The sequence below is a fragment of the Caretta caretta genome, chromosome 1, assembly GCF_965140235.1.
Source record: "Caretta caretta isolate rCarCar2 chromosome 1, rCarCar1.hap1, whole genome shotgun sequence".
Classification (NCBI taxonomy): Eukaryota; Metazoa; Chordata; order Testudines; family Cheloniidae; genus Caretta; species Caretta caretta.
In genome coordinates, this window is record NC_134206.1 from 238,140,187 (window position 1) to 238,152,499 (window position 12,313).

At 41.2% G+C, this 12,313-nt stretch overlaps 1 protein-coding gene across 1 annotated transcript in view; it reads right to left on the reverse strand.

The window, feature by feature from the left end:
• Positions 1–12,313, reverse strand: part of PIK3C2G (phosphatidylinositol-4-phosphate 3-kinase catalytic subunit type 2 gamma) — a 276,099-nt gene that overhangs the window by 1,630 nt on the left and 262,156 nt on the right. The gene's annotated exons all lie outside the window — the stretch shown is intronic.

Below are 12,313 nucleotides of genomic sequence, written 5' to 3' on the forward strand. Positions count from 1 at the left end.
TAAAACAGGAGAGTTAGGAAAGTAGGAAGGAGTTCTTTCTATTTTGAGCAGGGAAGATGAGGTGGGATTAAGAGCTCAAGATGAATGTATTAGTTCTCAGAGTGATAAAAGTTAGTGGGGATGACATGGCTAAAACACCATCCATTTTGAAAATTTAGGTTCAGTAAGGCTATGTGTATCTGTGTGATGCTTTTTACCTATATCATCTCATTTTAAAAAAGATGATCCTGGCAGTCCTGGTGCAGACTATAATACATACTGCACTCTCAAAAGGCTAATTTATAGCACTGGGGTGTTGCAAGTCTTCTGTTATGTATGCACTTATATAGCACCTTTTTTCTGTACCATCACAGAAATATAGGGGCCAGAAGGGACTTTGAGAGGTCATCAAGTCCAGCCTCCTGTGCTGAGACAGGACCCAATAAACCTTGACCCTCCCTTACAGGAGCTTGTCCAACTTGTTCTTAAAAACCTCCAGTGACAGGGATTCCACAGCTTCCCTTGGTAACCTGTTCCAGTGCTTCACTGCACTTATAGTTAGAAAGTTTTCCTAATATCTAACCTAAATCTCACTTGCTGCTGATTAAGACCATCACTTCTTGTCCTACCTTCAGTGGTCATTTTTGTTGCTTTCCACTGAAATCTCTCCAGTTTATTCATATAGTTTCTAAAGAGTGGTGCCCACAAACACAGTGGACACAGTACTCCAGATGAGGCCTCACCAGTGCCGAGTAGGGCAGGAGAATTACCACCCACGTCTTACATATGACACTCCTGTTAATACACCTCAGAATGAAAGCTTTTTTCGCAACTGCTTCACATTGTTGACTCATATTCAAATTGTGATCCACTATAAACCCCAAATCTTTTTCAGCAGTACCAGCACCTATCCATATTGTAATTTTGCATTTGATACTTCCTTCCTAAGAGTAGTACTTTGCATTTGTCTTTATTGAATGTCCTCTTGTTGATTTCAGATCAAATCTCCAATTTGTCAAGGTTGTTTTGAATTCTAATCCTTTCCTCCAAAGTGCCTTCCTGTCTTGGTGTCATCTGTAAATTGTATAAGCGTACTCTTCACCTCATTATCCAAATCATTAATGGAAATACTGAATCGTACTGGCCCCAGGACTAACGCCTGCGGAACCCCAATACAGACACCTTCCCAGTTTGTCAGTGAACCATTGGTTACTACTCCTGCGTATGGTCTTGCAATCAGTTATACAACCACTTTATAGTAATTTCATGTAGGCTACATTTCTCTAGTTTGCTTATGAGACTGTAATGTGGGACTATAAAAAAAAAGCCTTATCATCATGTGTGCTGCTTTGTCCCTCTCCACTAGGCTGGTTACCTCATCACAGGAGGAAATTAAGTTGGTTTGTCATGATTTGTTCATGACAAACCATGTTGGCTACTACTTATAACCCTATTATCTTCTAGGTACTTATGAACTGAGTGCTTAATAATTTGTTCCAGTATCTTTCCAGATATCAAAGTTAGGCTGACTGGTCTATAATTAATTTCCCAGTTCCTTTTTGTTCTCTTTTTTAAGATGGGTACTATGTTTGCCCTTCTCCAGTCCTCTGGGACCTCAATTGTTCTCTTTGAATTCTCTTAAGATAATTGCTAGTGGTTCCACGATTGATCCAGCTTGTTCCTTATATATCCTGGAATGAAATTCATCAGGTCCTGCCACCTTGAATACACTTAATTTATCTAAATATTCTTTAACCTGTTCTTTCCCTATTTTGGCTTGTGTTCCTTCCTCCTTGAGTACCTGATCTACCATTAATAAAGACAGAAGCAAAGTGGGCACCATAGACTTCTTGATGTTAACGGTTATTAGGTCTCCTTCCCCACTAAGTTAGAGGACCTACACTTTCCTTTGTCTTTCTCTTGATCCTAAGGTATTTAAAGAACATCTGCATATTGCTGGTTATGTCCCTGGCTTGGTGTAACTCATTTTGTGCCTTAGCCTTTCTGATTTTATCTATACATGCTTGGGACTTTCTCTTAATGTGTACTCCTCCTTAGCAACTCGTCCATGTTTCTACTTTTTGTAGGATTCCTTTTAGAATTTCAGGTAATTAAAGGGTGCCTGATGGAGCATATTGGCCTCTTGCTATACTTTCTGTCTTTCTTTTGAGTCGGGATATTTTTCAGTCGTGACTTTAATATTCTCTATTTGAAAAACTGCCAGCTCTCCTGACCGCCTTTTTCCATTAGATTTTCTTCCCATGGCATCTTACCTTTCAGTTCTCTGAATTTGTTAATGTCTGTTTTTTTTGAAAATACATCCTCAGTCTTCCCTTTCCTTAGAGTCATGAAATTTATCATTTCATGATCATCAAAGAACTGGATGCATTTTATAAATTATTATTAACAACAGAAGTATCACATGGACACAAGGGTAGACCTACTCAGTTCAGGGATAGGTTTCACTTGGAATACTACATTCAGTTTTTGACACCATATTCTGAAAAAGAAATGAGAGAATTCAGAAGACTGCAACAAAAAATATTTTAACAAGTTTAGGAAATACAGGTGAGGTCCATTGTGGAGTGATTAAGAGAAGGCTTATTCCATATACAAAAATCCCTTAGGGGTAACTTACATGTGAAAGGATTATATAAAGACAACAAGAATTAGTTATAATTACCACTGAGAGAAGAATGGACTAGTAGGAATGGAGTTAAGTTGTGGCAAAGAAAGTTTAAGGTAAATATTTATAAAGCAGTTTGTTTGTCTCAGGGTTAGATCACGGCAGTGAGAAACAGAATTCCTTATTCTGGGCGGTTTATTCCTGACTCTGTTGGTGACTTGCTATGTAGTTTTAGTCAAGTCAGGACCAAATTTTCAAACCACAATGAACTGGAACTAGAACTGGGCAAAATTTTTTGACTGAAACTTTTTTTTTTTCTGAAAATTTATTTCAGATTTGGATTTACCAAAACATTGAGCAAATTCATGTAGATTTTAAATAACTGTTTTGGTTGAATTAAAAAAACAAAAGAAAAAAAATCTCACAAATGTTAAAACAAACAACTTTCAAATAATCAGATTGAAATCTTTTGGTTTTTTGAGCTAGAGGGGGAGTTAAGCACCACTCACAAAATCTTAGAAGGAGGACCCCCCTTCCCAAGTGGTTAGAACCCACAGCTGGAAATGAAGGACAAGAGTCACAAAAATAAAGGTAGGGTGGTGATATCCCCCTTATACCGCATATCTCAGTGGTTTGGGCACTCACTTGGCATATGGGATACCTGGTTTAAATCCAGACTCTGGAACAGGGACTTGAACCTAGGTCTCCCTCCTTGAAAGTGAATGGTCTGGCTACTTGGCTATAGAGTCATTCTCACTGTTTTATACTGGCTCATAACTAGGAGTATTTTATGTAAAGCAGTTCAATGGGAGAGATTGAAACCCACCTCCCTCCAAAATTAGGCTATAGTTTTGGGTTTAGAGCACTTACATGGGACGAGGAGAATTGCTGGCTTCAAGTTCCTGCTCCAGAGTAGGGATTTAAACTGGGTATATTTCACATGACAAATGAGTGCCCAAACCACGAGGACATTGGGTATAAAGAGGAAAGCACCACCCTTCCTCTGTTTTTGTGAATCTAGCCCTTCATTTCCTTTGCCTTCATTAAAAAATACCCAAAATGAAATGGAAATGTTTCTGATTTTTTTGATTAGCTGAAAATTCTGAAAAAAATTCCGTTTTTGGTTTGTCCTGAAATTAATTTTATTTTATTTTTACAGAACTGCCAACTGATGGAAAAATCAGTTCTTTGCCCAATTTTAATTGTCACACATTAGTGTCCTCCTCATCACAATGTGTTGGGCCTGTTAGCATAGTAATTAGGGGTAAACTGCTGGAACTTTAGATACTGTATGCTGTCAGTCCAAGACACCTGTTTATTATGTTAGTAAAAATTGGGACCTCTTGCCCTAAGTTGACTTTGTGCTTTTACTTGCCTCTCAGACAGAGGTGGCACCTAATTAATTAATTAATTATAGTAATAACTATATGGAATTCGACGGACTGGTAATCATTACCTGTAAAACATGGCTGGTTCCCGATTAATAATTATTTTGTTCATCATAATATAAGAGCACATATAAGAGCACAAACACTAAAATTACTAGGATTATTTTAATATTTTAAAATGGTATTGATGATGAGCCAAAATAACTGTTAACACTATGCTGATGACATATTCTGAAGCAACTCTAAAGAGAACCTTTGCTTAAAAACATGGAACAGGAAAAAACAACAGAAATAACATGTCAGCCACCATCAAGGAAACAAGCAAATATGTTAGAAATTAACTGCCTTCGTTTAAAATAAAACTAGAGTGCTGATTATTTCCAGAAAGCACTATACTCTCTTTTATAGTTCTCATTTTTTGAGTTCACTTGTTCAAGAAGCCCTTTTCACTAAAAATAAAATGAAGTTTCCAGAACATGTAATTGTTGCACATCATACATAATAAACAGCTATCACTGGTGAAAACACGAGCATTGTTAGAAAGTATACCCTGTTTGCATACTGTGCAATAAAGAGTTTCTGAAAAATATTACAGCCAACTTGTGAAATTGATCCATGCTCTTCATAGCTGGTAAAAGCCAGTGAAGAACGGTTATACTTCCTATACTGGAAATAGTCAATGCCTTCTTCAGTAGAACACACCTATCAAACTCCTTTAAAAATACGTTTTCACCCAATACCCCAAAAGCCAGTACTTGGCCTTGAAGATCCCTCCAAGTGCTGTCTTATCCCCAACCTCCCAATCCTGGGCAAAATAACTGAAAACGTAATTATCAGCAAGCTCTGGCAACATATGTACCATCCCCTATCCTGGATGCCACAAAATCAGTGTTCAGACCATGACACAAAACAGAGAATGCTCTAGTGGTATTAAAGGATGGCCTTCTTATGGCCCTAGACACAGGAAAGATCTCCATGCTTATATTGCTGGACCTTCTGTAGCCTTTGACACAGTGGACCACAAGATACTACTAACATGCCGACATGACATAGCAGGAATAGACAGCCTAGCTCCAGTTCATCTCCAGCAGAAGTTACAGGATTGTAATGAGTAACTCTCTTCCTCCTCTCCAAAGATCCTCATCTGCAAAGTCCTGCAGGGATTCATAGCATCCTCTCTTCTCTACAAAGATCTACATGAGACCACTGGGAGACACAGTGAGATGCCATAGGTTTAGATGCCAACAGTATGCTGATGATACTCAAGTATGTATCTCTTTCTCAATTGATGCAACAACCAACACTACTAACATGTCAAAATGCCAACATGAAATTAGCTCTAGAAGGAAAGTAAACTGGCTCAAGACAAACCTAGGCTAGATTAAAGTAATGCTGACTGGAAGGGAGAAATGCTTTGAAGAACTGTCACAGACATTTATCTCTACCTTCTACTGAAGGCATACAGACCCCATTTATCAAAATGGTATGAAGCCTCAGGGGCCTGTTTAACTTCTCACTAAGTCTGAATGCATCAGTATCTAAAAATGCCTTTTTTTCATCTCCAGCTTGCTAGGAAACTGCATCCCTTTCACATAGAGGAGAGGCTCTTCCTGTGATGATTTGGGGAATCTGGCTATTTATAGCTTATGCTTTTTGACTAATATTGGGGATTCTCTATGCATATCAGACTGCAAACTCCATTTTGAATGTGGGACTTGTCGGTCTTCTCTGTTGCCTTTTTACCTCCATGTTGGACTCAAAGTCCAAATGGTGGAGACTCTGGGCTAACAATGGAGGTGTATTGAATTTTGGTGATCACCCATTCAAATGGAAAACTCTTGGACAAAGAGATGGCTAACATGAAGGTAAACAAGTTTTTCAAGGCTTATCTTCACAGGGGAGGTAACTAAACAATGAATCACCTGGTGAGGGACTTTATTCACCTGATGAGGCTGTTCAGGGGGGTCACCTGACAAAGGAGACTCAGGGTTATAAGAGCAATGGTCTTTCCCTGGCCATTTGAGAATGAGAGAGAAAAGAAGATGAGACCAGAGGCTGAAGCAGAAAGCTGGCTGGAGCAGGGAGAGGAGACTCCATGTTCCAGAGTAGAAGCCTAAAGCAGGGAGGAAGGATCCTAGACTCCATAAATGACTCTGAGCTAAATACAGAGAATAATGAAGAGTAATGAGGAAACTGAAGTAGGGAATGCATACAGATGTTCTATTGTTTTTTTTCCCAGAGCTGTACATTTCTTGGGCTATCAATAGTAAAGAGTAACTGTGTACAAAACCTTTTGCAAAGCCTGTGTCTCTGTTTCCATGGAGAGATAAATGGTAATCCAGAATGGCCACATGGTTGGAGCTCAGAGAAAGGAGGTGCTTAAACAACTGTGGTATCTTGGGGGATCAGCGGTGGTGCTGGGGCCTGGGCCAACTAGAACATAAGGTCCCACTTCTATGAAAGAGTAACAGAATCTGTGCCCAGGAAGTATGCCAGAGAGGCCAGAGCCTACCCAGACAAAAGGAAGCTTAAAAGCACACAGATCCACCATGTGGAATCCAAACACAGCAGCCTAGAGAGCGTCCACGAGAGGGAGCTTGACCACGGCTACGACAAGAAGATACACAGACTCCAGCTGGCAAAGAAGGCAGTTGCCTGTGCTCTCCCTAGCTTAGGCTGCCATGAGTACATCAAGCCCAAACTCAAGTCCCTTCACTTAAACCCAGTCAGTTTCTGATACCAGTTTAAGGCCTGAGTCCTAAATTTCAAAGCTATTTATGGGGCAAGTCCGCGCTACATGAAAAGACCAAATCTTTATATATGATCCACTGGGACAGTTGCATTCCTCTCGGACAATACAGATCCCAAAGACCATGAGAAAGCACGTGAGAGCTGGGGACAAAGTATTCTCTGTGGAGGGATCTGCCTATGGAACAAACGTCTAGATGAAATGAGAGGAACCCAACATTTGACCGTTCTTTAGAAAAACCTTCCTGTTCATAAAAGCTTTCCCATCAGAATGACAGTGTCAACACTGAAACCCACTTCTACCCCTAAACCAACCAAAAAATAATCCCTCCCCCAAACCCTACCCCAAGCAGAGTTTTGATCCCAAACAAGGAGAAATGCCAGAAACTCCATGAAGTCTACCAGGGACTTTGCTATTGATTTTCTTTGGAAGGCACTCCGATAATATGGTAATTGGCAGCCGTATAAACCCCTAAGATAGACAGATATTATATAAGGATTTATTTAAAACTGTCTAATCTTTTTCTCAGTGGTACTTCCAAAAGATTTCATAACAGTTCAAGACAAAAAACCACCAAATAAAAAACCCCCCAAAACTAATCAACCAACCAAACCAAACCCAACCATCTAAAAAACCCACACAATAGAGAGATGGTAACTTTCCTTTGAAAACTGCCTGTATAAATTCTGCTCTTGGGATACACAAATCCTTAGGAGTTCTCTACATGACCATGTAGTTTGCAGCAAACTGGGGTGTGCATATCCCCCAAACTAGCCTGCCATAGACCCTGTGGACCCTGCTGACTGACAGTTAGTTAGTGACCTTTGATCTAGGCCTGTCTCAAAGAGGACTAGATCAAAGTTCACTAACAAACTGTTAATACGTGTCAGCAGCATCCCCAAGGACAGTTAGTCTGCCACAGGCTACTGCATGGCAGATTCACACCCCACCTTGCCACAAGCTAAATGTTTGTGTAGACAAGGCCCTACAGTGAGAGCCTGGAAAGTTCTTGTTAGCAGTGTTGAAATGTGCATTCGGTACAGTAACTGAGATATTTTAATAGGATCGTCATGTAATAAACACAATACAAAGGCAACCCAGTACAAGTTGCAAATGTAGAATAAGTGTGGGATTGGGCCCAAATTGAGGTAGTGGAATTTATAAATTAGTTGGTATCACCACTGTTAGGATGCTGTTGTAGCTCTTCAAAATAAGTGAGAAAGCTTGCCTTACATCCCTTTAGAAAAATACAAGGGCTTCCAGATTTACACTTACCCTTGAAGTTACCTTGATACTGTGAGAACACACTGGGGTTAATTATGAAATGTGAACATTGTATTCTTGAATTAAAAAATCTGGAGAGCGACAGCCTAACAAGAAACGAGCTGCATTCGTAATCAATTCCTATGTTCCAGTCTCTCTGTCTCTCATTAATAAGAAAATGCTTCAGGAATAGTAAATTGGTTTGTAATATTTAAAAGGACACTGTCATGTAGGTTTGGGCTTTAAATCTAGGGTTTGTTTAAAAGACTGTATATTAGTATACAATCAATATCTGTGTATACATGTTTCCATGGGTTTTTATGTTTTGTCTCAAGTGAAAATCATTTTAAATGTATACCTTCTCCTGCACAGTTTGTAAAACACAAACACAACAGCATTGTGCCAGTGTATGAGAATTAGAGAGCGAACCTGGCTCAGCAAAAGTGAAACCACCTCTCCAGTTTGACTGTGCACGCTGAATGAAGTGCAATAAAGTGAATAATGAAAAGACAATCAGACTTTCAAAATTCGTCCAGCTCTCATCATCATTGGTAAGATTCCCCACTTTGCTAAGGCAACTAGTGACCTTAAAATGGCCATGTGGCCAATAGAGCATTTGCCTGCACTGTACTCTGCTACTGGAAAGCACCAGCTGCATTCATAACTCCCAGCATAAGGGAGAAAGAGAGTGTTCTGGGGCAGGACATGGATGGCATAATCTAGAGAAGGGTCCCTGTGGGACCTTACACCAGTGACACAAGTTATTACAGCTCCTTGTGTTGATCAGGGAGCTGCACTGGCTCACAGCAACCCCTCCTTTCTGTTGCAGAACACTGGGCAACATGGTGCCTCTGTGAGGCACAATGCCTCCTTCTCTCAGCATATGCGCAATGTGTCCAGCCATTGGATGGTGTCATCATCAGCCAGGTGGAGAGCCGGAGCCCGCCGTCAAAATAAGGCAGTCGGCACTTGTCATGGATTTGCGGTATAGTCTGAAGTTGACCGCAGCTGCAACGTGGGTCATTAGAAAAACCCCATTTGAAGAGATCAGCTGCACAGTTGCCTTGTCCTGTTTGAAACTGGTTCAGAGATGATCACAAGTGTCTTCACAGAACAAAACCTGGTGGACAGATGGTTGGGTCAGTGATGAGAATGTAATTAGCAACTGTTGTCACTGACCACTCGTTGTACCAAGCAGATTCCACAGTCATGCTCTGTGGTAGCATAAATGACCATAAAGGGTGTCTAGAAGACAGGTGAGCTGGTGGGTGGTGGAAGAGGTCTGCATACAAAGGCAGGTCGCTGTTCTCGTGGATCTTGGCCAGCAACATAGAGGCCTTCTCATGGCAAATATGGGGCGGTGCTATGTTACTAAGTATTGGCAACCATGGCAATGGAGTTGCACGTAAAGTCCTGGTAGCAATACGCATGGCTTTGTTAAGCTCTGCATTGACTAGCCTAGTGTGAGACAAGCGACACCAGACCGAAGCACAGTACTCTGCTGTTGAATAGCAGAGGGCAGGGGCTGATGTTCTAAGGGTTCGGGTGCTCATACCCCAGCTTGAACTGGCAACTTTTCTGAGAAAACTGGGGGGTAATGGATCAGCATTCACATCGTGCTACCCATCACTGCCTGGCCCAGGCCAGGGAAGCTAATGATTCAACCAATGGACCAAATTCAGCAATGAATCTTGGTCACGTGCTATCTGACTGTGAGCCTAATGTATCGCCATCCTTCGACTTTCAAGCCATTGGACCAGCCCTTTGAATTCTTCAGCTAAACATTGAGGACCTGTCAGCAGCCAAATGCAGCATCATTAGTACCTTAGCTACTCGTCGCAGCATTGACGTGATCTGTTTGCAAGAAACTCGTGTTGCAATTAGCGTAGCAAGATGTTACGGTATCAATGGCTTTGGCCTCATTTTACTCACCCCAAATGTCAAATATGGCCGTGCAATATACATGTGCTCTGACATATTTGATGTTGTTCCACTTTCCTCCTCCAGGTTTTACAATGCAATCCAGGATTGCCAATGTATATAAGCTGCTGAGTGTGCACTGGAACCAGCAGGTCCTTCCAATACTTGATCATCCACCAATCTTTGTTGGTGATTTTAACAGCCACCACTCTGAGTGGGGGTTCACTGATTCGGATGCCGCTGTTGAACGATTGATGGATTGGGCAACTAACGATGACTTTGTGTTGATTCACAATGCAAAACAACATGGCACATTTCTTTCAGCCAGATGGTTGAAAGACTACTCTCCCAAACTTTGCTGGGTCAGTTCACTAGATGGCTGTTCACAAGCCCTGAGCCGTGTAGTACCTGATAACTTCCCCCATAGCCAACATAGACCATCACTCATTCACATCGGGCTCCAGCACACATCATTTGAAGCTCAATCAAGTGTTGGTGGAATTTCCAGAATACAGACTGGGAAAAGTTCTGTGCCATACAGGAACGCAGTGTGGTTACCATTCCATTGCATTGTATCCCAACCCAGTCAAAGACGAATACCACCAGTTCCAAGGAGCTATTTACAAAGCCACATGCTCAGTTATACCAACTCAGCTATTCCTTGCTCAGGAAATTCCAGTTATCTAGTGACCTGGACATCGCTGACCACTTGACTGAGTCTCTGAATGCTGCCATGCTCACTCAGTGGAAGGAATCCACAGAGAAGCTTTGACTTAACTTATTGCAGCGGAAGTGCTGGAACTTGATCCGCTGGCTGGGTGCTACTCAACAACCTTCATGTCAAAATCATGCACTGGTTAAGCCCAGTGAGGTTCCAAGCTATCTAATGTGGGTAGCAAAGGTCCCATTGGAGAAGCCATTCAAATGAAAAGTACACGACGAATGGTGCCAACTTCGACATCAGAATGTGGAGTCAACCAGAGACATTCATGGTCAATGAGCTAGATAAGGCCCTTAACTTCATCAAGCCAGACACAGCGGTGGGCTATGATAATATCTTGCTGGAATTCCTCAAACACCTTGGACCAAAAGCATTACAGTTGCTTACTAACTTCTACATATGGGTCATTAATGCCTCCTTAAGCTCCCAAGTACTAGGGACAAGGTCACTCAGTACGATAGACTTTCAAGTGGTTAACCAGCTCTGCTCACTGGCATGGGAGGGAAGGATGGGCCCTCCTTGCCCCCCTTGAGGTGGCTTTAACAGGGAGCAGTTCTTTTGTTCAGCAGACTTCAGAGGCTGCTGTTTTGACCAGCTCCTGCATGGGAGTGAGGAAGGGCCCCAAGGAGAGAGAGCTTCTTGCACCTGTTCCTTTTACATGCATAGCTAAGCAGATGCCAGTTGCCATGTAATCCATAATTTTTACCGTGTCCCTTTCACTGAGTTGTAGATGAATTTTTAAAAAATGAAGAAACATTTTTTAGACAGAATAAACGCAAGGACAGAAACAGTAAGAGGTCATGTAATTTAATACAAATATGATTTGATTAATGATGCCGTATTAATGTGACAGTACTAATGTATCATGTTCTTGGCCAAAATATAAAAATTACCATCTTAATTTTTCATTTAAAATCACTGAAAAATTTTAATTTGCAAGCTGCATAGCTAAGGAATCTTTTCATTACTGAGGATCTGTACATGAAAGTGTTGGGAGGGCGAGAACTCTCATTCCTTGGGCAACGAGAAGCTGTAGGCATTGAGGAATGACAATTTACAGGGACACAGCACAGTCTACGGGGCTTTCAATCACTCCCTATGAGCTGGCTCTAAGAAGGCATTGCAAATTCAGAGGAAACCAGGAATATGTAATTTAGGGTGTATGGGCGGAAGAAAAGGTTGAAGGATTTGGGGTGGATACACAGTATGGGGCTAAAGCTATCAACTGCCAATATCTCACATGTAATCCAGGCCAATTCTCAAATCACTGTTTCATAATAGTTCTTGCCACTTATACATTCAAATTAAACAGAAGTGAAGCGCTCAAGGCAACACAGCAAATCAGTGGGAGAGCTGTTCGAAAATTCAGGTAGTCCTGACTCCAAAGACTTAAGTGTGGCTGACATATGAGGTGTCTAATGAAATTTTAATCTCCAAGAAGGGACAGTTGTTTCTCTTTCCTTAGCAATGGCACAGTTTCTAGATTTTCTGTCAACTGGCCAAACTGCATCTTCACCTCTTTTTGGAAGAAAAAAGATAAATTGAGGGAAACATGAGCCCATAACATGTTACATAGCTGATACTACAAATGTTTCAATATAGTCTTAGGACCTTGAAGGGGAACTAATGCAGCAGGTCCTGCTCCTTTTCACTTTTTGGATGTGAGA